The sequence below is a fragment of the Sycon ciliatum genome, chromosome 3 (genome assembly GCF_964019385.1).
Source record: "Sycon ciliatum chromosome 3, ocSycCili1.1, whole genome shotgun sequence".
NCBI classification, from domain to species: Eukaryota; Metazoa; Porifera; class Calcarea; order Leucosolenida; family Sycettidae; genus Sycon; species Sycon ciliatum.
In genome coordinates this window covers 23,722,512-23,749,385 of record NC_088645.1, presented here as the reverse complement: position 1 = coordinate 23,749,385, position 26,874 = coordinate 23,722,512, and the positions used below count along the sequence as shown (strand labels likewise).

The following is a 26,874-nucleotide window of genomic DNA, read 5'->3' as shown; positions in this document are numbered from 1 at the left end:
AAATAACGCAAGTTCAGCCAAGGCAGCACCTCGCACTCCGTCCCGGACGTTCCACATTAGGAAAAGAATGCACAATGACCTACACACTATGAGAAGAACTCGGCTACCAGCCGAGTCTCACGCGAACCGTGAAATTTATGAGAAGAAGGGGGGAAAGGAGACTAAATGAAAAAAATATACGTAAATTCTACTCGGTAGAAAATTAAATCATTAGCAGCTCTGCGACTGTAACAATGAGTTAACTTCTTCTCTATGAGAAGAACTCGGCTACCAGCCGAGTCTCACGCGAAACGTGAAATTTATTTATATTTTTAATGAGAAGAAGGGGGAAAGGAGACTAAAAGAAAAAAATATACATAAATTCTACTTGGTAGAAAATTAAATCATTAGCAGTTCTGCGACTGTAATAATGAGTTAACTTCTTCTTAGAACAGGATGCTGAGGAGAGCGGCAATTACTGTATAAGATACCAGGGAGGATGGGGCCGACTGGTGGATGGCCGCCGAGTTCCCCAAATTGCCCAGGGGTCCCGACAAGTAAAGGGATCTGTTACCGCTCGGGTTGGCCGCCATGCTGCGCTTCTGTCCCCGGTCCGTTTCGCAGCCTGTTGTGTAGCAGCCACGGCAGCTGAGGATCTTGGCATCGCCGGGCAAGGTCTTGTCCTTGTAGCCAGACTGCTCCTTGATCTGCTGCAGTGTGGGGCACTTGGTACGATTCACCGGAGGCCCCAAATACTCAGCAGTCATACTGGCATTGCAGTAACACGAGCCGGGAACCAGGCGGCAATGTTCCGTATCGTTGAGCACCTTCGGACAGTAGGTTCCGTTCTCTTCTCCTACGTCGGGAAAGTAGCGTGCCAACAGGCATGCGACGTCTGGCGAGTTCCTCTTCAACAGGGCGCGGCTGGTGGTTCTCTGGCCGGCTGCGTTGTGGTAGAGGAAGTCACCTTTAGGCGCCCCCAGCCAGACGGCGATAGCATTGTTAAAGTAGTCGTACGCTAATACACCTGCCCACTCACCATCGTTCTCGGACAGCGCACTCTCAATGCGCTGTTGGTCCTGTCCGGCCGGTCTGTTTCCTGCCGTGTAGTTTGACTTCACACCATGCTCTCCCTTCTCTCCCAGGTTGTACCACAGGTAGAGGCCGCTCGCCGTGTCACGCACAGACAAACACACAATGGCGATGTACGCGTCGGGATCTAGCTCCCGGATTGCTATTTGATGAATTGTACGGGAAAACTGAGTGATAGCGGAGGAAGGTTGAGGGCGCGCGAGACAGTCGGGGGCGCCCGTGTAAATAGCAGATTCCTCAACGCCGACGGAGGGATTTTCTCTCCATGCAGCTCCCACTGTCATAAATGGGGAGCCTTCAGGGTGTCCTGACCAATCGTTGCTTTTCGATGTTTCGTTGAAGTGCTGGCAGGAGTTGATGAGCACGCGGATGTACGCTTTGCTCAAATAGTCGGCCAGGTTCGGCATGACACGGGAAGACCATTTCAGTAGAAAAGAAATTTGCTCTCTGACCTGAGCGAAAGTCTCATTCCTTGCAGAGTCTGACAGGATCGCAATCCCGCTAGCGTTACTAGCTGTGCCGCTCTGAACGTTCGAGTACTGGCGGTAGAAAGCTGGCGGCTTGAAGCAGCCCATGGTAGATCTTCCCGATGCGCAGCTTGCATTGTTGAATCTCGCCAGGACACCAGGGTCTTGAGGATCGACGATGGAGTTGCCCGTTTCCAGCAGCCGAATGGGCCCAATGCGGATGGGGCAGCAAGTGTCATTCAAATTCGCCACCTCCCAGGCGGGCTTCAAGGGATAGGCCACATCGCAATAATCATCAAACATCTCTTCAGATTCCAATGGTGCCTTGCAGTTGGTCTGGGCGAAAACCAAACAAGGTCCCGCCGCTACGAAAAAGAGCAACTGAAGAGCCCTCATCCTGAACCCACACTGATTCACTATCCAGCGCTGGAATGGCAAAAGCGGACACCTCAGTGAATGTCCAATGGCGTTGTTCCTTGACAAGGTTGTGACACGCAAACTGTCGTTTAGCCTCTCCGAACCATACAACTCTGTGAGCCTGGTGAACAGGAAGGACTTTACGGCAAAGGAAGAAGGATGCATTAACCCATGAGTACGCGTATACGAGGGGTATACCGCCGAATATTTTCACGAGTGCGTTAGCACGAGGGAAAATAGAAGGGACATGGTGTACACCGAGTACGAATGGTATAATCCATTTATCCCTTGTACTGTCACAAATAGAGCATGACCAGCACTAAAATCTCCCCTATTGGCGTGACCCGGGGAATATTCGTGACCCCAGCGGGGTATATTATTGACCCTTTGACCCCAGCGGGGTATATCATTGACTCCGGCGGGGTATATCGCTCTTTATACCATGGTACGGTACGGAGGGCCTGTTTTCAGCCAATCAGCGCTCGTCTAGCCATGGTTATATTGGCCAGTATAAATCCCGCGCGGGATTTATATCGAATATAAATCCCGGTGCACGGGACGTAGACCCGGGTGCTCGAATGAGACACAGGGTACCAAAACAGAAACACCCTGAAATTGTACCTAAACTTGTTCCGATTTCGTTTAGTTTTCACAAATACCATCAACATACGGCCTGCTAACGGTATGCCAAATTTCAGCGCTGCCCGGTAAACACTTTTTGAAATACTCGCGACCCACTTTTTGATGGGTCCTTGATTCGAGGATATGGGTCTCCTGTACGGTGCTGCCAAAGACCTGCTGAATCTGCGGCTCCACTGACCATCTTGCTCTCAAAAATGAAGTAGTAAGTTACTACTCCCTGCCCTCAACTGCCACACCAAGCGTAGACGATGGCAGACCCGTGTGCATGAATCGGAGACGATCTGACGAGTTCGCTGTTTCTGATTCGAGCACCCAATTTTCAAATAAAAAATCCGAAGGAAATACGACAATTTTACTGCGTACTGTAGCTTGTGTTGTAGCGCACCCAGGTTCTGAATTCCTGCTGGGTGGGTCAAGCCAGACTCTCTTCCCTGTTCCATCGCCTCTCCAAAAGTATATTCTGACATTGTTGAGATTTACAGATGAGAAATTGCACACCTGTCAAATCGTTTCTGATTCGAGCACCCGGGTCTACGCTAGGGCACACCACCGACGTCCGTACACGTTCACTGCCATGCCTGAAAGCAAGAGTAGATAAACAAGAGTGTGCAACTCCGGATGGATTGGCCCACGGCGGAATTTTTTGTTGACGTAATCTTTTCGACGACGCACGCGCTGCGAGCCTTTTGGAGAGTTTTCCCTCGTGCACTTGGCTGGGCTTTACACTACAAGGTCGGTGCCCAGCACGTGCTCTCACACTGCTCTGCGGCAAAGCCGCGTTTCTCTGAAAAAAGGTGACGTAAACAAAAAATTCCGCCGTGGGCGCGGGGTATCTGCAGATTCTGCAGGAGAGATCCGGAGTTGCACACTCTTGTTTATCTACTCTTGCTGAAAGGCAGTGAACTTGTACGGCGGCAGTACTCCAGCGCACGGACAATGGGGCTGTTAAGTGATGACGTCACAGTTCGTTCGATACGCATAGCAACGATCCTACTGGGGACAAACAAAAGTAGCGTCGTCTCCACCGAACCAGTTGTCAGTGGCAACATATAGGAATCGTGTACATTTCTTCGTTTCTTCTTTGCTGTTTTCAGTGAGAGTTTTGTTTTCTCTTTGTCCTTGATCTCGACGGCGTTGTCATGCTCATTACCTTACTGAGACGTCTCTTGTGACTGTAGCCAGTGTCATGGAGGATTTTATTGGCGTGACGAGGTAGATCGCCGAGATCGAGCGTGAAAAACGCTGCATTAGTAGCTCCTGTAGAATGTCTTCTGGGATGGCGTATCCATGGTCAACAAAGCCAAGGTGCAAGACAGCATAAGAGATCGTGTAAACGATGTGAACTCCAAAAGGTAAGCTCCTGAACAAGTGGAAAGATATGTGTATTTGCAAACTCTCTCTTCATCCATCGATTGCCGCTATGCATTGCATTTTGTCTTCACAGATAATCTGGACAAATAAATTATATTGTAACTGGAGAGTGCAGTCGTGCTTGGGGCCCATCCCAATGTCATCACATGGCTGTGGTGACTAGTGTATACCTGGGAGAATTTTCCTCAACTGAGACGGAGTGTAGATGGATGGATTATGAGAAATGCGAAGATGTGGAGTAAGTTGTGTCGAAGAAATGTGTAATAAAATAAAATTTACTTTACACTCAAACATACACTGTACATGTACATGTAACATCATGATAATGATTCCATCTTCATTATCTCCGCAACAGGTACGCCATACGCACCAAATACATGGTGTGTGTGCACGTGCGCGCTTGCGTGCGCGCGTACATGCACACACTCTCATGCGTGGCCGAGTTGGCCGGATGAACAGACCACGCATTTGCACGAGGTGTCCGTCATGTCATTGGAGTGCTGTACTTTATGACTCGGGCGTAGGAGGGGTTTTGGAAGTGGTACGACCGAAGGTCGGTGCGGCGGAAGGCCGTGTTGGAGGGGGTCTGGCCCCCCCCCCCCCCCGGGAAAATTTTGTAAAAGACACAAAATCCTGCGTTCTGGGAACTTCTGGCGCAGTGTGCAGTCGAGTCGAGTACAGTACTCAGTACGACTGCAGATGCATAACAGATCTACGAGTACGAGTCTAGAAAAAGGTCTGATGCGCATATGCAAATATCGATGGATCCTGATTTTTTATTACGGTTTTGCACGTTCCAGACGGACCACACTTTTCGAAAAGTGGTGCGGCCATGGTCGTACCAGTCGTAGCGGGTGCTACGCCCCTGTGACTTTATTCCAAAATACAGAGGCAATATGCTTTGGTTATTCCAAAATAGTATGTCGTGCCCCTGTCAAATGGAGTTTGTGTCTATGCTCAGCGGGTATCGGGCCATGACGCCACACTGCAGTCAGCGCTGGAATTAAAATAGCACTTCATGGATTATTTTAAATAATTTCCTTTGCATTTACTTTGTTGAGCCCGTGGTTTCATTTCTGTGTTCTGTTATGATTGGCCTCTGGAAATAATCGGAGTGGATGTCATTTTTTGTCATATGTGTGTGCCTTGTGCAACAGGTTCAAGGCTAGATGCACTTCATTCGGCGTGGGATCTCGGCGTCTGGGACCTGATAACGTCTTGGTTGGATGGGTGATCAAGGATGATACTACTCGGCACACGAATGTACATGTCAATGTAGTTTTTACTTTTTCAGAGCTGCACTATTTACGCCTTGATGCTTACTTCGGTGCTAGTGTCATGTCCGTGTGTTGCTACAATGTCATTATCTGTATTGTATTCCGTCTGCTTATACATGTGTCTTTATGAAGTGTTTGCCGTGGCGGCGATGTGTCTTGTCGATCAATAGTGTTGTGAAACCTATCACTATTCTTGCTTTGCTGGCTACTCGCTCGCTCCGCGCCGTGCACGCTACTAGGTCTTGTAGTATATAGCTCAATGCTTTGCATCGATCGCTGGTTGTTGTTGTTCTTGTTGCTTCTCTGTTGTTTGAGCTTGGTCCTAGAGTGAAGCTTTGGTCTTCTTGTGTGGTGAGGGTGAGGAATGGGTATCTGGACTCCTGGTATATTTCCGTAAAGAACCTGGAATTGTAGAATCCTGAGAGTATGTCTGGCCCACTCCCCGGTCATGACATTAGCGTGTTTCCCCCGGATTATTTCTATCATCCTGCGTGTTCTTGGGCTGAGCGAGCACATGCACGAGTGTGCAGCTATAATCCTGTGTATCTTTGGTTACACTTTGTTCTGCAATGCATGTACCTTGTAACAGTCTGTGCTTGCACTGCTTTGTGTGGCCTGCGTATTTCAGGACTATTCAGTGCATCAGACCCAGATTGGTTTGGTTGCCGGATGATCTCTTGTTGCGTCGCTCTGTGTTTTGTATTAATCAATTTTTGGGCTTGAGAATTGAGCTGGTGTGTGGTTCTCAATATGAAAACATCATGCTGGTGCTCTGTGTTTCGATTATCGACTGTCCGAGCAGTCACGATTCATTACCAGAACGGTCAATACTGTAGTCTCTTCACGTGTTTGTGTTTTCGCCGGGGGAATTAGCGGTGACGTTGCACATAGAACGGCAGTGTTGCATCACTGGACGACCCTGCCTCTGCATCTGACTTCATTTCCCCAGGATCTGGTGCAGATACACCAGACAGTCACTTCCTGTAAACACGCAAACAGCAAAAGAAGAGATCCCGCAAATCAGGAAAAACCATTGTGGAAAATATCGAGTAGATCATACACCATTCAATAATCTGGAGTAATTATTACAGTGAGACAAACACTTCAAACAGTGCTCTCTCTCTCTCTCTCTCTCTCTCTCTCCATCCTTCCAAAATACCCTGTAACAATTCCCTGGAATTATTTTATTTTATATTCTCAGGACATCATTCTGAACAACTTCTTCTTATGATGGGTCTTCAATCACCACGGAGGGCGAGAATACAGCTAAGTCATGCAGTCTACGAGAGGTGCGGGCTGTTATGGATATGGAGGCTGATATTGTGCCAGCGTGAGGGCAGAGACAGAAAGAAGACACTGATTTCTTGAACAACTCACCTACTTCGAAGTACATATAATCGAATCCACAGGGAGCGCTCGTACTTTGATCCATCAGGAGGCGAAGAATCTTCAAAGCACTCTCAAACACGGAGTTTTACAGTGGGCAGCCAATTTCACAGCCATTATGAAGGCCCTCGACGACTACAGGAGATTTGTAGAGGAAAGAACAAGGAGTAAAGAGCGACAACAATCGCTTGACGAAAAAGCAAAGAAAAACTGCTCTCTCTCCAGTCATTTAGATGCTGTTGCCCTTCACAACTGGTTCCATCCAGAGGACGCGACTTTTGTTTGTCCCCAGTGCTCTCCGTTGCTATGCGTATCGAAGGGGCCGTGACGTCACACTTAACAGCCCCATGGGGCTGTTAAGTGATGACGTCACAGTTCCTTCGATACGCATAGCAACGATCCCACTGGGGACAAACAAAAGTAGCGTCGTCCCCACCGAACCAGTTGTCAGTGGCAACAGGAATCGTGTACATTTCTTCGTTTCTTCTTTGCTGTTTTCAGTGAGTGTTTTGTTTTCTCTTTGTCCTTGATCTCGACGGCGTTGTCGTGCTCATTACCTTACTGAGACGTCTCTTGTGACTGTAGCCAGTGTCACGGAGGATTTTATTGGCGTGACGAGGTAGATCGCCGAGATCGAGCGTGAAAAACGCTCTGCATTAGTAGCTCCTGTAGAATGTCTTCTGGGATGGCGTATCCATGGTCAACAAAGCCAAGGTGCAAGACAGCATAAGAGATCGTGTAAACGATGTGAACTCCAAAAGGTAAGCTCCTGAACAAGTGGAAAGATATTGTATTTACAAACTCTCTCTTCATCCATCGATTGCCGCTATGCATTGCATTTTGTCTTCACAGATAATCTGGACAAATAAATTATATTGTAACTGGAGAGTGCAATCGTGCTTGGGACCCATCCCAATATCATCACATGGCTGTGGTGACTAGTGTATACCTGGGAGAGTTTTTCCTCAACTGAGACGGAGTGTAGGTGGATGGATTATGAGAAATGCGAAGATGTGGAGTAAGTTGTGTCGAAGAAATGTGTAATAAAATAAAATTTACTTTACACTCAAACATACACTGTACATGTACATGTAACATCATGATAATGATTCCATCTTCATTATCTCCGCAACAGGTACGCCATACGCACCGAATACATGGTGTGTGTGCACACGCGCGCTTGCGTGCGCGCGTACATGCACACACTCTCATGCGTGGCCGAGTTGACCGGATGAACAGACCACGCATTTGCACGAGGTGTCCGTCATGTCATTGGAGTGCTGTACTTTATGACTCAGGGGCGTAGGAGGGGTTTTGGAAGTGGTACGACCGAAGGTCGGTGCAGCGGAAGGCCGTGTTGGAGGGGGGTCCGCCCCCCCCCGGGAAAATTTTGTAAAAAAGACACAAAATCCTGCGTTCTGGGAACTTCTGGCACACTTCTGGCGCAGTGTGCAGTCGAGTCGAGTACAGTACTCAGTTCGACTGCAGATGCATAACAGATCTACGAGTACGAGTCTTGAAAAAGGTCTGATGCGCATATGCGAATATCGATGGATCCTGAATTTTTATTACGGTTTTGCACATTCCAGACGGACCACACTTTTTGAAAAGTGGTGCGGCCATGGTCGTACCAGTCGTAGCGGGTGCTATGCTCCTGTGACTTTATTCCAAAATAGTATGTCGTGCCCCTGTCAAATGGAGTTTGTGTCTATACTCAGCGGGTATCGGGCCATGATGCCACACTGCAGTTAGCGCTGGAATTAAAATAGCACTTCATGGATTATTTTAACTAATTCCCTTTGCGTTTACTTTGTTGAGCCCGTGGTTTCATTTCTGTGTTCTGTTATGATTGGCCTCTGGAAATAATCGGAGTGGATGTCATTTTTTGTCATATGTGTGTGCCTTGTGCAACAGGTTCAAGGCTAGATGCACTTCACATTCGGCGTGGGATCTCGGCGTCTGGGACCTGATAACGTCTTGGTTGGATGGGTAATCAATGATGATACTACTCGGCACACCAATGTACATGTCATGTAGTTTTTACTTTTTCAAAGCTGCACTATTTACGTCTTGATGCTTACTTCGGTGCTAGTGTCGTGTCCGTGTGTTGCTACAATGTCATTATCTGTATTGTATTCCGTCTGCTTATACAATGTACATGTGTCTTTATGAAGTGTTTGCCGTGGCAGCGATGTGTCTTGTCGATCAATAGTGTTGTGAAACCTATCACTATTCATGCTTTGCTGGCTACTCGCTCGCTCCGCGCCGTGCACGCTACTAGGTCTTGTAGTACAGTCCGTATCGCCTATAAGGTTGGCGGCTATAGTAATATACCGGGTATAGTGATCAATTTCTCAAATTCATTTTCATTTGCCATAACTAAGTATACACAGTTATCGCGTATAGTAATAATCGTCTATAGTAATATATCGCCTATAGTGATCAAATTCATATTTCAAAAGACGTTTATTACACTATTTTTGCATCAGTTATAGTGATTGATGTAAAATCAAGCGATGTCAGAGTAGAACATGGTGTTACTTGTTCGTGAAGAACTTGTCCAGTGAGTGTTGTTTGGTGAGTTTTGCTTGTACAAGTTGCCAAAATACGCCTCCATCATGAGGAAATCCTGATTTTGTGTGTCATGAGCTACAGCCAGCTACATGTACATGACATTGTACATGTATGTAGTGCGTATGTGCACGGCGCGCTGAGTCGTTTGACACCCCACTCGCATACATTGCATGCAGTATCGGTCATAGTGATATATCGCTTATACTGATAAAATGCTCAAAATCAAACACCAACGCTATAGGCGATACTGACTGTATATAGCTCGATGCTTTGCATCGATCGCTGGTTGTTGTTGTTCTTGTTGCTTCTCTGTTGTTTGAGCTTGGTCCTAGAGTGAAGCTTTGATCTTCTTGTGTGGTGAGGGTGAGAAATGGGTATCTGGATTCCTGCATGGTATATTTCCGTAAAGAACCTGGAATTGTAGAATCCTGAGAGTATGTCTGGCCCACTCCCCGGTCATGACATTAGCGTGTTTCCCCCGGATTATTTCTATCATCCTGCGTGTTCTTGGGCTGAGCGAGCACATGCACGAGTGTGCAGCTATAACCCTGTGTATCTTTGGTTACACCTTGTTCTGCAATGCATGTACCTTGTAACAGCCTGTGCTTGCACTGCTTTGTGTGGCCTGCGTATTTCAGGACTATTCAGTGCATCAGACCCAGGTTGGTTTGGTTGCCGGATGATCTCTTGTTGCGTCGCTCTGTGTTTTGTATTCATCAATTTTTCGGCTTGAGAAGTGAGCTGGTGTGTGGTTCCCAATATGAAAACATCATGCTGGTGCTCTGTGTTTCGATTATCGACTGTCCGAGCAGTCACGATTCATTGCCAGAACGGGCAATACTGTAGTCTCTTCACGTGTTTGTGTTTTCGCCGGGGGAATTAGCGGTGACGTTGCACATAGAACGGCAGTGTTGCATCACTGGACGACCCTGCCTCTGCATCTGACTTCATTTCCCCAGGATCTGGTGCAGATACACCAGACAGTCACTTCCTGTAAACACGCAAACAGCAAAAGAAGAGATCCCGCAAATCAGGAAAAACCATTGCGGAAAATATCGAGTTGATCATACACCATTCAATAATTTGGAGTAACTACAGTGAGACAAACACGTCAAACAGTGCTCTCTCTCTCCATCCTTCCAAAATACCCTGTAACAATTCCCTGGAATTAATTTATTTTATATTCTCAGGACATCATTCTGAACAACTTCTTCAATGGGTCTTCAATCACCACGGAGGGCGAGAATACAGCTAAGTCATGCAGTCTACGGGAGGTGCGGGCTGTCATGGATATAGAGGCTGATATTGTGCCAGCGTGAGGGCAGAGACAGAAAGAAGACACTGATTTCTTGAACAACTCACCTACATATAATCGAATCCACAGGGAGTGCTCGTACTTTGATCCATCAGGAGGCGAAGAATCTTCAAAGCACTCTCAAACACGGAGTTTTACAGTGGGCAGCCAATTTCACAGCCATTATGAAGGCCCTCGACGACTACAGGAGATTTGTAGAGGAAAGAACAAGGAGTACAGAGCGACAACAATCGCTTGAAGAAAAAGCAAGGAAAAACTGCTCTCGCTCCAGTCATTTAGATGCTGTTGCCCTTCACAACTGGTTCCATCCAGAGGACGTGACTTTTGTTTGTCCCCGGGGCCCCAGTGCTCTCCGTTGCTATGCGTATCGAAGGGGCCGTGACGTCACACTTAACAGCCCCATTCACAACAGACACAATAGACACCACATGCACGTGTAGTAGAATAGTAGTAGAAGAATTTATTATTTTGATAGGGAAGGCCCTACAGACGTTGCCGTCTTGTTACAGGGAACCCTAAGTGCTCTTTACAGAGCGAAACAAAAACGGATAGATGCTCAACCTGACGACACGAGACAGGCAGAGAATTCCACCTATCAGCGCCAAGGAAAGAAATAGAGAACATGCCATATCTAGTGGTAGCAGCGGGCAAAGAAAGTGAAGAGAATGATTGCCCTCTAGTGCGCCTCTCGGTGCAAGTAGCAGCCGACTGGAGGGTGAACATTGAGGAAAGAAGAGGACTTGTAAGCTGATGAATACAGCGGAAAACAAAAATAAAAAGCCTCAAGTTGAGACGAGATTCGAGGGAGTATAACTTAGCGTGCCGCAAAACAAAGACAGTCGGGGTACGGCGAGGGAGACCAAAAACCTTTTTCATGCTGATATGACTTAAAGTAACAAGGCGAGAGTATAAAGATGGTGTAAGGCAGTGAGCATACGAGTTGCTGGCGTATTCAATAGTGGATTGGATGAGGGAAAAATAAAATATTCGCTTAGTTGTGTGGTCTACTGTACGGCGGCAGCGGCGGAATGCTCCTATCTTCTTATAAACAGATGCACATACATGGTTGACTTGATCCTCAAAGGTGAGGTGTTGGTCAATAATGAGGCCAAGATAACGCGCTGTGGCAGAAGGTCGAATATCGACACCACCGCATGCAATGGTAAGATCCGGCGGAAGAGGCAGAGCCTTCTTCCGAAGCACCATGAACTTCGTTTTCTGGGCATTTAAGATGAGACCAATGCTTCCAAGGTACGTATTTAGTCTGTTCAACTCACTTGTCAACTTGTGCTGAAGTTCTCCAGTAGACTGACAGTGTATATAAAAGGCGATATCGTCAGCATACTGTTGGGACTCTGCGTGGCGAAGTACTCCAGGGACATGTCGCACGTACAAAGAGAATAACAGATGCCCCAGCACCGACCCTTGCGGAACGCCTCGTGTACAATGTGTCTCGTCTCCTCTGGTATTTCCAATTTTCACCTGTTGTCGTCGACCCTGGAGATAGCTGGAGAACCACTTTAGTGCTACTCCGCTTATGTCAATAGCTTGAAGCTCGTTAAGTAGTAGTTCATGGCGTACCCGATCGAAGGCCTTGCTCATGTCCACGAGTACAACCCCGCAATACTCGCCCTTGTCCACACTCATCATCCAGCGGTTTACTGCGAGAGTTAACGCATCCTCACAGGAGTGCCCTCTGCGGTAGGCGAATTGCTCGTCTGGGAGAATACGAAGCTCAGCGTGATCTTGAAGGAACCGAATCATTTGCCGATGTACTACCTTTTCAAGGACACCACATGCACGTGTACACTCCACACAGAACATCATTACTGACGAGGAACAGCACACAATGGAAAAGAAGAATGACCTGGAATTCGTCTACAGAGTATTCTATTATACTGAAGATAAAGAACGTCGAATAACCACGAAGTATCCCGAATGGGTCAGCAATGTACATTGTACTTCGAAGAGTTGAAGATCATCAACAGACTGTCTCCTTGGTAACTAAGTTTATGATACAGAGTGTACTTCAAACCGATTGGAAAATGCTAGATTGGATTGAATTGTGACACAATGATACAAAACAGTGTATGGAAATGCATCTACTTGCAAGTAAGCAAAACTAATAATTATAAGATGCCGCATGTGAAAATCAGCACTGTACCATAGTTATAGTAACACTAAACTTACTCCCAAAGAGTCCAGACTGTAGTCTAACTAGTGACAGTAGTTTGATTCAACGACAGCTCCAGCACCCCAGCAATTCAGTTGACTTCCGCACCGCTCACGAGACAAGATCATAAAATGCTACAATATACACTGGAACTGAAAGGAAATCTTATGCCAAAACATCCACGGAGGAATCTCCTTCTGATCTTGCTCGACCATTCTTTCAATAGATGACTTGCACAAAGATTGTCTGGGTTCGAGACGGGGCAAGTGGACCTTCTGACTCTGACTTCCCCACCTTTTGAGTTCGTGACTTTCGAAGTTTCGCTTTTTGCCTGAAGAACACTGAGCTATTTTTTTTGGCTAGAGAGTAGAGTTGTTTTGATTCGGCTTGTATCGTCATGCCGAAGCGCTGCTACGCTCCTGAATGCACTAGCAGACGAGAGATGGAACTGAGGCTCCCATTCCATACGTTCCTTTCCGAGCCGGCCGGCCGGGAGGCAGAAAAATGAGGGAATATTATGTTAGTATCATTGGTGTAGGCTGCAACAAGCACGTCGTGGTCCTGAAGTGTGACTACCTGTACCTTCCCGCAGTGGAAGCGAAGTCAAGCACAACGAAAGTTTGTGGACGTCTGAGAAAGAACTCGACTCGATGATTCCCTTCGATTCGGCTTCACTAGATCCAGAGCGACCCTCTCCTGAGGACAGACTGCGGAGAGGCCAGGAACCTGCCGAGTCACGAGTGGAAGCCCAAACCACGAAAATGAGGGGTGGAAGGACTGAGTGTGAGAGCCAGATGGCCTTTAGTAGTACTTCAAGTAGTATCTGAGTTGAAGGAGAGAACAAATGTGCTGGAGAAACGCTGCGAAGTCCTCAGGCCTAATGTGTACTAGCTACTGTTGAAGTCTCACTTGTTCCGATATGAACACTTCATCAGCCCTGACTCTGAGCAGCTGTATCTAGACTTGGACTTAGGCCAGAGACATAGCATTGTAAACCTTACTGAAGCCATATGTATCCAATGCCTGGCTCTAGTGAGAAAGCAGTTTGGCGCAGGCTCGCAAACTATGATTGAATCAGGGAGTGGTGGAAAGTCACATTATACCTCCCCATGATTAGCTGGTAATGTCGACGATGCGGCTCCGGCTGGGTCTCAGTCTCAGAAAGGATTTGTTGGAGCATCATCAAACAGTGCATTCGCCTTCATCATACACTGGCTCCGTTGCCTACAGTAATTCACATTTTGACGGGGCGCGCTGGGACGATACGGAAGGAGCGGCGGGAACCATTGGAGTGCTCATGATGCTGGTTAGCGGAGACGGATGTGAGTGTCAGGAACGGGAACGCAACGGGCACTACTGTACAGATCAGGAAGCGATGGAAGAGTTGAATCTGTTCAGCTTTCCATGCCGTGTACAGGGACACAAGCGTAAAAATGGCTACATTTCGAATGTGAACTGGCGATGGCATTGTGTGGCGACGAACACAACTGCAACTGTTCAAATTTCAGCATTTCGAACATTATGCTTCTCATAACAACTCACCGAATGGCTCACATGACGGAGTTGGACATTACCAGGCTAGGATTATCATTTGCTGTATTTATGGATAGTCCTTGAGTTTTCAGATGAAGTGCTTTATCTTTTCCTGTCGTTCCTTTAGTATGGCACAATGTCCATGGCTGCTTCCTTGTCTTCATAACAGACTGGTATAATCAGCATGATTCTGCTTTTTTGAGAAGAAATAAAACTTTCCTTTCGGAAAAGAAGCCCAGGAACGTCAACCCCCATGGACTTTATGACTCTCGTCCATCGACGTTAACCGTCGCAATAACTGCTGCATGTATGTTGTGCTGTGCGAACCGTACAATATTTTACACCTCACCCACGCCTTCCCAACAGGCTCCTATATCCCCTACCGTTAGCGTTACATTGAATATGAACTAGGCTAGCACAGTTATCCTTCGTTCTTTTGATGGCGGCGGGTAGCATGGAACTTGACGTGTTCTTGAGATCCTCGTGCAACACTTGCTGTTCCCGGATGCCATATTATTGGGTGCATCGAGGTTGCTTCTATGCTCACTGTTGTTTAGTAAGACAATTTTTTTAATCTATTTCACCGAAGAATAAGGCAAGAGTATTTTGGGTTGATTTGGACGCCTGGCTTCTCTTCACATAACAATACAGTCATGTACTTCCACTCAGGGAGTAGTACAATACCTGCTTCCACTAACCCTACAAGTGCACATGCATGACTTTTCTTTCCTTGGCGCTGATAGGTGGAATTCTCTACCTGTCTCGTGTCGTCAGGTTGAGCATCTATCCGTTTTTGTTTCGCTCTGTAAAGAGCACTTAGGGTTCCCTGTAACAAGACGGCAACGTCTGTAGGGCCTTCCCTATCAAAATAATAAATTCTACTACTACTACTACTACTACTACTCATGAGCTGCTGAAGACAGTGACGGTACTGATCATGTACATGTACATGCCGTGCACCGTTCATTCATGCCGACAAAAAAAGTACACTACACTAGTCTACAGACGGTGTAGGGTGCCGGCAGTGTAGCCTGGGTGCACAGGGTGCACTTGCCCCGTCTCACTCGCGGCTCGGATCTTTGTGCAAGTCATCTATTGCCAACTGATAACCAGCAAACATGTTCATGTACTGTATGATGTAGGAGATCTCCAAATAGGTTCGTTCTTTTGGAAATGCGTAGGGGTACCTGGCATAAGTAGGAAATGACCCTCGTAGTCGGGTTATTTTCGTAGGGGTACCTGGCATAAGTAGGAAATGACCCTCGTAGTCGGGTTATACCGTACCCTCATATAAATCCCTCCTGCTATCGCAGTCGGGATTTATATTCAGCCGGTATAACCCTCTGACTCGGGTTATGTCCTCTACATATATTAAATTTATGGGTAGGCTGCCCCCTTAAAGGGGCACTCCGGCTTCATTTTCGACGCCGAGTTTTCGATGCCAAGACGACGGTAGGTGAAAGAGAAGACCCCTCGAACAAGAACGAGTCTCCAGAAGCGATCGAGTCGAGCAGGAAGACGACTTTTGAATTTCGCCGAGCGAGCGCTGATGACGTAATGAGGGATTAGCTTGCCAGTGGAAATGCATCTGCGCACATACATTTCACATACTTTTTGGCCAATTTTCAATCGAAGAGGAGGTTGTTTTCTATGTTCTTTCAACGTCGTGAGCGATCCCGTCTTCTATACCCTTCCAGGTACCCTGAAGGTCCTCCAGAGGAGAATTTATCTCCAGCGAAGCGTTGTTGATCCGGAAATGCGTAGGGGTACCTGGCATAAGTAGGAAATGACCCTCGTAGTCGGGTTATACCGTACCCTCATATAAATCCCTCCTGCTATCGCAGTCGGGATTTATATTCAGCCGGTATAACCCTCTGACTCGGGTTATGTCCTCTACATAATAAATTTATGGGTAGGCTGCCCCCTTAAAGGGGCACTCCGGCTTCATTTTCGACGCCGAGTTTTCGATGCCAAGACGAAGGTAGGTGAAAGAGAAGACCCCTCGAACAAGAACGAGTCTCCAGAAGCGATCGAGTCGAGCAGGAAGACGACTTTTGAATTTCGCCGAGCGAGCGCTGATGACGTAATGAGGGATTAGCTTGCCAGTGGAAATGCATCTGCGCACATACATTTCACATACTTTTTGGCCAATTTTCAATCGAAGAGGAGGTTGTTTTCTATGTTCTTTCAACGTCGTGAGCGATCCCGTCTTCTATACCCTTCCAGGTACCCTGAAGGTCCTCCAGAGGAGAATTTATCTCCAGCGAAGCGTTGTTGATCCGCTAAATTCGTCTCGAGACATATTCACCCAGTGCAGTGCTGATAAATGTAGAATGTTGAATCTGTGATAATTGTTGACGATGGAGAGAGAGGTTGATAGCCGCTGTCGCAGGGAAAGTGAAGCTGCTGGAAGTAACAACGGGGAGCCCGTTTGTATCACCTGCACAACCAGACTTCAAAGCAGCTTGACCAAATCGGAGGGTGCCTCGTTGCTTATCGTGAATATTACACCGACATGAATTACCACAAGTACACTGGTGAGTTTTTATCTTGTTTTGTTCGTATGCTAGTACCCTGGCCTGGAGTTCTCGTTAGCAAATTCCTATTCCCTGGCGTTTTCTAAACATTCCGTGTAGTACTGAATACGTGATCAAGTATTCCGATTTGGGTAGATGTGGAATTTGGACATGTATTTTATTAAAAAAATTCTATTTTCCCAATAGAGCGTTTGTAGTGAAATGGTTGCCCAAATACAACGAAATTGATTCTGTATTTCTACAACTTGTACTGAAATCCAGTCAAAGTAAAAATGATTCTTCATGACAGTTGGGGTCAATGAAATCTGATCCAGGCATAACGAATAGTGACGCCTGCCACCCCGAGAACGAATGCCCATTTGGTGGGGGATACCAAAGTACTCGAAAGTGGTGCGTGTTTCAATGTGGCATGGAAGTTTTATAATAATTATGATCTCTGGTCAATGCAACATACGATAGCCATCATGAATTGCAGGCCTCGAACGCAACTCAGACCAGAATCGGCAGTTCCCTAAGTTTATAATTCCATGGCCCCAGCTGTGGTTATAGAAGTTTGTTTGCACATTATTCTTATAGTCGATAGGTTTATACTGATGGCCACAAACAACGGCAGTTCAAACTTCACTGACGTGTTCATGAGCTTAGAGATTTCTCTCCACTATTTCTGTTGTGCATACAGGCCTGTCCAATATGCATTGACGGTATTGGGTGTGGTATCTGCTCTGAGAAGGGAATCGCTGGAGCCACAGTCCAATTATACAGGCTTTCAAGAAACAGAGAGGAGCCATCCTTTCAAGCTGATACCTGATGTGTACCGACAGAATTCTCACGAGATACCTTACGGACTACGTGTGGTGTGTACTTCATAGTACTCCTTCGACTACTATCTAGAATCAAGTCGACTGAAACAAGTTCAAACAACTCTGGCTTCAAACGAGCCTTCGATTAGACAAACAAAACATTCTCTCATATACTGGAGCACTCTGACAACTCACGACCTATTCCTAACGATTGCCACCGCTTATAAATATGTAGAGTGCTGATTGGAATGTGCTCACAATCTCAACAATTCAGTGCTATAATTATTTGAACGTGTTAGAAATTATTCCACTTTTCCTTCCATAAATGTTGTATCCACATATAATCCACAGTGCTCCAAAGTTTCAGAGTTCTCTGGGTATCAAACAAAACAAAATTATTTCAAATACAGTTAAATTGTTCGTGGACATTATAGCGTAACTAATTTACTTGTAGTTCCCTGGTCCTTTTCTTTGCTATAAATTTATCCTTTCCTCTCTAGCCGCCTGCGAGTCCAACAGTGAAATTGTTAGTTCATATTTATAATGTGGGAGGGGGTTGAACATATTTTATATAAGGGACCTGCAACTGTAATACCACAGTACAGTAGCCGGCAAATATGTAGAAAACAGAAATGCATGTTCCCATCATTGTACATGGACGGGCGCAGCAGGCCGAAGCTATCAGCCAGAACAGGATTTACAATCACTTAGAGATACTTGAGCTATTCCAGTATTCTCCGTGAGCTGTCCCATTCCACAATGGTTCATGCCACCATTATTTCTGGTAGTATCCTTGTGCATAGTTCCAAGACCATCTCGGATTCTTCAGCAATTTGTGCCACGGCAAAAAGACAATGCTTGACTCGGTCACTGGGGCTGTCAAACTTCCCATCACAAATGAACTTCAATTTCTCATCTATTTCAAGTATATGTACTGCCATGACTTGACCATGCTTCATCCACAGCTGGGCGAAGATTGTGGCGTTGAATTCCATTGCGCACCTTCTTGCTGCCATGCAGGAGTATGTTGAGAGAAGTGAACATATTTTTACTAAAAAAACAACAGCCACTGAAGAGGATAGCAATAGCCTTGGGTGAATTTCCTGCAGGTACACATTGTTGGTAGGTCTACTGGTCTGTCTCCATATCGTCAAGTTCAGAAATCACCTGTACTACACATCTTGTAGAAGGGATCCTGATCGAATAATTTTCTGGTCATAAAATTCACTAAACTGAGGGCGAGATAAATAGTCAGTACTCCCCGATTCCGTCAAGCTGCTTTGAAGTCTGGATGCACATGTGATGCTAACAAGCTCCCCGTTGTTACTTCCAGCAGCTCCACTTTCCCTGCGACAGCGGCTATCAACCTCTCTCTCCATCGTCAACAATTACCACAGATTCAACATTCTACATTTATCAGCACTGCACTGGGTGAATATGTCTCGAGACGAATTTAGCGGATCAACAACGCTTCGCTGGAGATAAATTCTCCTCTGGAGGACCTTCAGGGTACCTGGAAGGGTATAGAAGACGGGATCGCTCACGACGTTGAGAGAACATAGAAAACAACCTCCTCTTCGATTGAAAATTGGCCAAAAAGTATGTGAAATGTATGTGCGCAGATGCATTTCCACTGGCAAGCTAATCCCTCATTACGTCATCAGCGCTCGCTCGGCGAAATTCAAAAGTCGCCTTCCTGCTCGACTCGATCGCTTCTGGAGACTCGTTCTTGTTCGAGGGGTCTTCTCTTTCACCTACCTTCGTCTTGGCATCGAAAACTCGGCGTCGAAAATGAAGCCGGAGTGCCCCTTTAAGGTGGCAGACTACCCAAAAATTCGCTGAAAAATCGAATTTGTAAATTCATATTGAGTGCTACGTCAGGGGCGGATGGACTTGCCGCATTCAGTACGAGGCAATTTCTGGACATGAAAATAAAATAGAGCCCCACTGGCTGTGTGTTTTACATTTTTCATATCTTTTTGTATCTATTGAATGGCCTAATCCTTCATCTTTCCAAATATGTGACAATTGCTCATGCTGTGATCCCAGAGACTTTATAGCAGGACGTTTTCGACAGGCCAATTTTTTGGCCTAAATTTCAGTGTATGGAATTCTGGACATGAAAGTAAAATAGCGTCAATAGGCATCCTATTCTGCACCATTTTTGTTATTTTTTCTATTGGTGAACTGCAGTTGGCCTCTTCACACTTCCAGCCAACATGTCCAAGACTATACAGCGTCTCAAGTGGAGTGCACATGGGGAAGCCAACTATTCGTCCATTACTTCTTATTTTACTCAAAATTCAAAATCCTCATGCGACATAGTACCACAAAACTCGTTGAAATGCCTCACAAGCAAAGGCTATGAACAAGGCACCGACACGAGGAGAAACTACAACAGCCCAGCTGTCAACTACGGCAAGAAAAAACTTCATCAACCTGAATGACTTGACTCTACACGCGACGAAAAATTATTTTACTCGAAATGTCCAGAAATGTACAATGTCCAGAAATAGCAATTCACCTCCTACTACAGGTCTGCTCTCGATATAACAACTCTCACTTGTACATAAACCTCGTTAGTACATAAAAAAGTCAAATCCCGCGCCGAAACAGCATCACTCCCATACAAATGTTGTTCTACACAACATAATCCTACATAACATAAACCTCGACATAACACACGCTGCGGCCGTCCCCGACGTGCGCACTCTCGATACAACATAAATTCACGTGCACGGTATGATCAAGCGGTAGCTGTAGCTAGGCAGTTTAGCACTTTAGGCCAGTTTAGTCCTACATAACGTAAACTTCGGTATAACGCACCCGACGGCGCAGTCCCCGACGTGTACACTCTCGATACAACGTAGATTCACGTGCGCGGCACAATCAAGCTGTAGCCGTAGCTAGCCAGTTTAGTCCTATGTGCATATATTCTGCGGCATTGATGGTATCTGATGTCGATGGTGGTACAGTGTGTATATGTTTGCACGGTTGAACCCGCCTTGCAATACCCTTCATTTTGAGGTGCATCTTGTATTTTTACACACGGTTTTCTACATAACATAACTCTCGATATAACATAATGTTTGCGTGGTCCCAGAGATTACGTTATATGGAGAGTAGACCTGTACCTGAAAAAGTACTCACCCTACGAAAACTGTTCGTGCATCTCGTACACCGACCAAAGTGGAACCTTCATCCCTAGTTTCGCATCAACTGGTGGTACTGGTCGAGCTGCTGCCGCTCTCCTCAAGAGCTGCAATGGTCTCCGACAAATCTGGGGAGCCATACTTGCTTTGCAGCCCCTACTCTCCCTGCTGTTTTGTCATTGTATACTCTGTTGTCTTCTCCCCTTCTGACGAGTAGGTTGTGTACTTAGTAAAAAAAAAAAAAAAAAAAATTCTCTGCAGTGATGGCAGGGATCCGCTGCAGGTTCAGCTTTGCCCTTCTCCGTGCCGGCGTGGTGCACGACGGCTGTATTCACACCCGGAGGTGGCTGAGTCATCCGCTCGACTCACGCGCCATTCATTTTATGCACATATACATGGCGGGTTGAAATCTGACATGGGTCGACCGGAGAACGTGGTGAGTGTAGTATCCCTGCCCGACCAATACGGAAGTAGTACGGAACTAATACGGAGCTTTGCCTGATGTATATTTCGTGTATCTCCGTATGTAAGCGTACGGCGTCTGCTGCATAAAAGCTGCTGCGCATTTCTGTTTAGAGGAGATTTTGAATAACGAGCTATTCAACCTACAGGTGTGGACCGGAGAGAAAGTCAGTTATTTTGCCGTTTCTTCTTTCACTAATAATTATATCTCAGGTACACTATATAGGTGTGTACCTGAAAGTAGAATAAAAGTAATTCTTGTTGATTTCACCGCGCCTACCACTCGGCTACCCATTACTCATTAGGCATTACAGTGAGTACGTGGGTCCTCCGTGTCGCGTATGATTTGAATCAGGGAGTCGTAAAATACCTGGTATTTTACGACTCCCTGATTTGAATGGTCGCGGGGACAGAAGAACAGTAATTTTACCACTCCCAGCGGCGCGGTGCAAACAGACCGCGGCCATGTTTTCTCTGTCGGCCGCGATCACGTTCAAAAAATCGATCACGCAATGCATGCGCAGAGGCCTGCGCAGTGCGTTCGCTGACATCCCTATAAATAAGGACCTGACAAAGACGAAAATAGTATGGACCCGCTGGGGTGGGCATTTGCAGCAGCAGGGAGTAGTATAATACTACTCCCTGGTTTGCAGTGAAGTGGACGTTTGCATGCAGCGGACTTTACGCAATTACGGTACTACTACTACCAAGAGTAGATAAACACGTGTTTATCTACTCTTGCTACTACTAGTAGTCATGTGAACCGAGCGGGGTCAGTCGCTGAACCGAGGGGGTACTTCGCGATATCGCTGAATATGCCCAATATAACTCGCTTAGAACGGCCGCTGATTGGCTGAAATCGCCCAGATCGCACCGTACCACAGCGGGATATACCGATAAGGCAGAGCGTAGATCGACGTACATGTCCGCGCGTGCGGAACGTCCTACGACTTGTAGACTCCCATATACACTCTGTGATTCGGTACTACAGGTACTACAATCATGGATACAGTAGTAGATAGTAGATCTAGTAGACTGTAGACGTACTGTCGACGACTCGACGTACCGGTATAACTTTTCTTCCTTTGCCGTGAAGTCCTTCCTGTTCTGTAGCTGCCTGGCTATAAAGGACAGTTTGCTTGTTACAACCTTGTCAAGGAACAACGCCATTGGACATTCCCTGAGGTGTCCGCTTTTGCCATTCCGGCGCTGGATAGTGAATCAGTGTGGGTTCAGGATGAGGGCTCTTCAGTTGCTCTTTTTCGTAGCGGCGGGACCTTGTTTGGTTTTCGCCCAAACCAAATGCAAGGCACCATTGGAATCTGAAGAGATGTTTGATGAGTATTGCGAAATGTCCCATCCCTTGAAGCCCGCCTGGGAGGTAGCGAATTTGAGTGACACTTGCTGCCCCATCCGCATCGGGCCCATTCGGCTGCTGGAAACGGGCAACTCCATCGTCGATCCTCAAGACTCTGGTGTCCTTGCGAGATTCAACAATGCAAGCTGCGCATCGGGAAGATCTGCCATGGGCTGCTTCAAGCCGCCAGCTTTCTACCGCCAGTACTTGAGCGTTCAGAGCGGCACAGCTGGTAACGCTAGCGGGATTGCGATCCTGTCAGACTCTGCAAGGAATGAGACTTTCGCTCAGGTCAGAGAGCAAATTTCTTTTTTACTGAAATGGTCTTCCCGTGTCATGCCGAACCTGGCCGACTATTTGAGCAAAGCGTATATCCGCGTGCTCATCAACTCCTGCCAGCGCTTCAACAAAACAACGAAAAGCAACGATTGGTCAGGACACCCTGAAGGCTCCCCATTTATGGCAGTGGGAGCTGCATGGAGAGAAAATCCCTCCGTCGGCGTTGAGGAATCTGCTATTTACACGGGCCCCGCCGGCTGTGTCGAGCGCCCTCACCTTTCCCCCGCTATCACTCAGTTCTTCCGTACAATTCATCAAATAGCAATCCGGGAGCTAGATCCCGACGCGTACATCGCCATTGTGTGTTTGTCTGTGCGTGACACGGCGAGCGGCCTCTACCTGTGGTACAACCTGGGAGAGATGGGAGAGCATGGTGTGAAGTCAAACTACACGGCAGGAAACAGACCGGCCGGACAGGACCAACAGCGCATTGAGAGTGCGCTGTCCGAGAACGATGGTGAGTGGGCAGGTGTATTAGCGTACGACTACTTTAACAATGCTATCGCCGTCTGGCTGGGGGTGCCTAAAGGCGACTTCCTCTACCACAACGCAGCCGGCCAGAGAACCACCAGCCGCGCCCTGTTGAAGAAGAACTCGCCAGACGTCGCATGCCTGTTGGCACGCTACTTTCCCGACGTAGGAGAAGAGAACGGAACCTACTGTCCGAAGGTGCTCAACGATACGGAACATTGCCGCCTGATTCCCGGCTCGTGTTACTGCAATGGCAGCATGACTGCTGAGTACCTGGGTCCTCCGGTGAATCGTACCGAGTGCCCCACACTGCAGCAGATCAAGGAGCAGTCTGGCTACAAGGACAAGACCTTGCCGGGCGATGCGGAGAACTTGAGATGCCATAGCTGCTACACCCCGGGCTGCGAAACGGACCGGGGACAGAAGCGCAGCGTGGTGGCCAACCCGAGTGGTAACATATCTCTCTACTTGTTGGGACCCCTGGGCTATTTGGGGAACTCGGCGGCCGTCCACCAGTCGGCCCCATCCTCCCTGGTGCCTTATACAGTAATTGCCGCTCTCCTCAGCATCCTGTTCTAAGAAGAAGTTAACTCATTATTATAGTCGCAGAGCTGCTAATGATTTAATTTTCTACCAAGTTGAATTTATGTATATTTTTTTCTTTTTGTCTCCTTTCCCCCTTCTTCTCATAGTGTTAGGTCATTGTGCATTCTTTTTCTAATATGGAACGTCCGGGACGGAGTGCTAGGTGCTGCCTTGGCTGAACTTGCGTTATTTTCTGCTGGCAGAGTTAGTTCTTTTTATTGCTTTATTACAATAAGTGACATGAGATATTATCTTGCAAAAATTCAACTCAAGTCGTGCTTGCCATTCTTTGAGTTATCATGGGAAGCGCAGTGTTCGAAATGCTAAAATGTCCAAGTACGAATCGGGAGTAGTCGGCGCTCGACGCCATCTCCTGTTCACACTCGATTTGCAGCCGTGTTTTATGCTTGCGTCCCCGTCCACGTCTACGCCCGTCTACGGTATGAAAAGTTGGATCTATCCAACTCTTGCACTATCCAACTCTTCCCGTCGCTTCCCGATCTGTACGGTAGTACGCTTGCATTCCCGTTCCCGGTGTTCACATTGGACGCCGTCAGACTGTCCAGTCGATCCTTACGTCGTGTCCCGTCGCGCCCCGTCGAATGTGAACTAGTGTTTTCCGGCAGCTCTATCTGTAACATATTCAGTTACCTTCGATGACTTCTTTCACTTGTGATTTTCTCCTCCCCTCCCCATTTCTATTACTATTAAATTTGGCATGTCGCTCGCATGTATAAAAGGAGGCGCCATCGCCTGTTTGTGTTGCGACTTTAAATAAAATTCAACAACAACAACAACAACAACAAGAGCAACTAGGCTTTATCAGACGATAATTAGCACAACCATACATAATAAGAAACCCATGACCACTCTTGATCAATTACAGGCAAGGTTTGCTAGAGCTCTACTGAAAAAGAAAAAATTGCATTTGATTACACTTCTTCCAAATCTGTCTTAAATTCTAAATGCTCCCTAGAGTCACTAGCCTATCGTCGTCAAATCATCAGTATCACTACTTTTCACAGATATGTTTTCCGTCATCGTGATTACCTTGCTGATTTCCATTTCAAGAGTACCTCGGAGTTCTGCTGGACAGCTCCCTCAACTGGCAGAAACACGTGGACAGCATCGCCAAGAAAGTATCGCAGAAGATCGGGGCGCTCTGGCGATCTAGGCGAGCATTAAGTCTGAAGGCCCGTACACAGTTCATGAAGTCCATCATCATGCCTGATCTGCTGTACGGGTCGACAGCATTTTTCGCCTGCCTGCGACAGGAGCAAATCTCTCGCTTGCAAGTTCTCCAGAACCGAGCTGCCAGGGGTTTGGCCAGCCACCCCGCTCTCATGCTCAACCCCTCCTGACCAGCTTGCAGCTCTACAGCATTCAGGAGCTGCACAAGCAGAAGATGCTGAGGTTTGTGTGGCGTTGCCAGCACAATCGAGCCAGCCCAGCCCTCCAGGACAAGTTTCGAAGTGCTCATGGAAACACCACCCGCCTCCAACAAGGACAGGGTTTGCGCCTGCCGCTAGCCCGGTCAGCAGCAGGAACATCCCGTCCATCGCACTGTGGTGCCATCCTCTGGAACACCCTCCCCAGCGAAGTTCGCCTACTCAATCGTCCCAGTGAATTCGCCGTAGCTGCACTGCCCTTCACGCTGGCGGGCTAGATCTGCAAACTCCGTGAATTCTCCCGCCTTCTGTGTTCAAAGTCCCATACTCCCCTTGGAGTAGTCTGCACGGCGCTGCTGCTGCTGCTGCTGTTGCTGTTGCTGTTATTGTTGTTGTTGTTGTTGTTGTTGTTGTTGTTGTTGTTGTTGTTGTTGTTGTTGTTGTTGTTGTTGTTGTTGTTGTTGTTGTTGTTGTTGTTGTTGTTGTTGTTGTTGTTGTTGTTGTTGTTGTTGTTGTTGTTGTTGTTGTTGTTGTTGTTGTTGTTGTTGTTGTTGTTGTTGTTGTTGTTGTTGTTGTTGTTGTTGTTGTTGTTGTTGTTGTTGTTGTTGTTGTTGTTGTTGTTGTTGTTGTTGTTGTTGTTGTTGTTGTTGTTGTTGTTGTTGTTGTTGTTGTTGTTGTTGTTGTTGTTGTTGTTGTTGTTGTTGTTGTTGTTGTTGTTGTTGTTGTTGTTGTTGTTGTTGTTGTTGTTGTTGTTGTTGTTGTTGTTGTTGTTGTTGTTGTTGTTGTTGTTGTTGTTGTTGTTGTTGTTGTTGTTGTTGTTGTTGTTGTTGTTGTTGTTGTTGTTGTTGTTGTTGTTGTTGTTGTTGTTGTTGTTGTTGTTGTTGTTGTTGTTGTTGTTGTTGTTGTTGTTGTTGTTGTTGTTGTTGTTGTTGTTGTTGTTGTTGTTGTTGCTGTTGTTGCTGTTGTTGTTGTTGTTGTTGTTGTTGTTGTTGTTGTTGTTGTTGTTGTTGTTGTTGTTGTTGTTGTTGTTGTCGCTGCTGCTGCTGCTGCTGCTACAGCAGCTACTGCTGTGGCTGTAGTTACAGCCCCTCTCGTTGTCAGGAAATGTTTGCTTGTGCTACTTCTCATCCAGTTGACTTCTTATTATGACTTTGTACGTTATAGATTTGTTGAGCTCCGGTTTTCCCTTTCATTCTAACTCAAGTGCAGTTTAGCGTGTATTGGCTTGCGATTTCCTTTCTTCTGTTTGCTTGGCATTTTTATCGCTCCACAGGTACCCTCGGTCTCAGGTGCTCTCACATTTGTGCAATTGTTGATTTTGGTCCTGAATTGTCCTCCCTGTTGCTTTGCTACCGTCCTCCTCCTTCCTCCACCTTTTTTTCTTAATTGGCCTCATTATGGCATTCGCTTCCATGTAATTGGGCTTGTAGCCCGTGTGTACTTGCGAATTCAAATAAAAATATACATACATACATACATACATACTAGTCAGAACAACAGATGGCTTGATCAGTCACAACTTAAAGTTTCATGCCATCTCAGGCACTCATCAGGTGA

At 46.7% G+C, this 26,874-nt stretch overlaps 3 long non-coding RNA genes across 3 annotated transcripts; 2 read left to right on the top strand and 1 right to left on the bottom strand.

Moving 5' to 3' along the window:
* The first annotated feature begins 3,799 nt into the window (after positions 1 to 3,799).
* On the top strand, positions 3,800 to 5,916 carry LOC135811832 (uncharacterized). The gene is made up of 3 exons (XR_010552699.1): positions 3,800 to 3,949; positions 4,042 to 4,206; positions 5,126 to 5,916. It is a non-coding gene; the product is annotated as an uncharacterized LOC135811832 (long non-coding RNA).
* Positions 5,917 to 6,076: 160 nt separating this feature from the next.
* LOC135811834 (uncharacterized) lies at positions 6,077 to 6,948 on the bottom strand. Its single transcript, XR_010552700.1, has 2 exons — positions 6,637 to 6,948; positions 6,077 to 6,226 (listed from the first exon to the last, which is right to left on the bottom strand). It is a non-coding gene; the product is annotated as an uncharacterized LOC135811834 (long non-coding RNA).
* Positions 6,949 to 7,096: 148 nt separating this feature from the next.
* On the top strand, positions 7,097 to 8,769 carry LOC135811830 (uncharacterized). Its single transcript, XR_010552697.1, has 3 exons — positions 7,097 to 7,392; positions 7,484 to 7,649; positions 8,546 to 8,769. It is a non-coding gene; the product is annotated as an uncharacterized LOC135811830 (long non-coding RNA).
* The last annotated feature ends 18,105 nt before the right edge of the window (positions 8,770 to 26,874 follow it).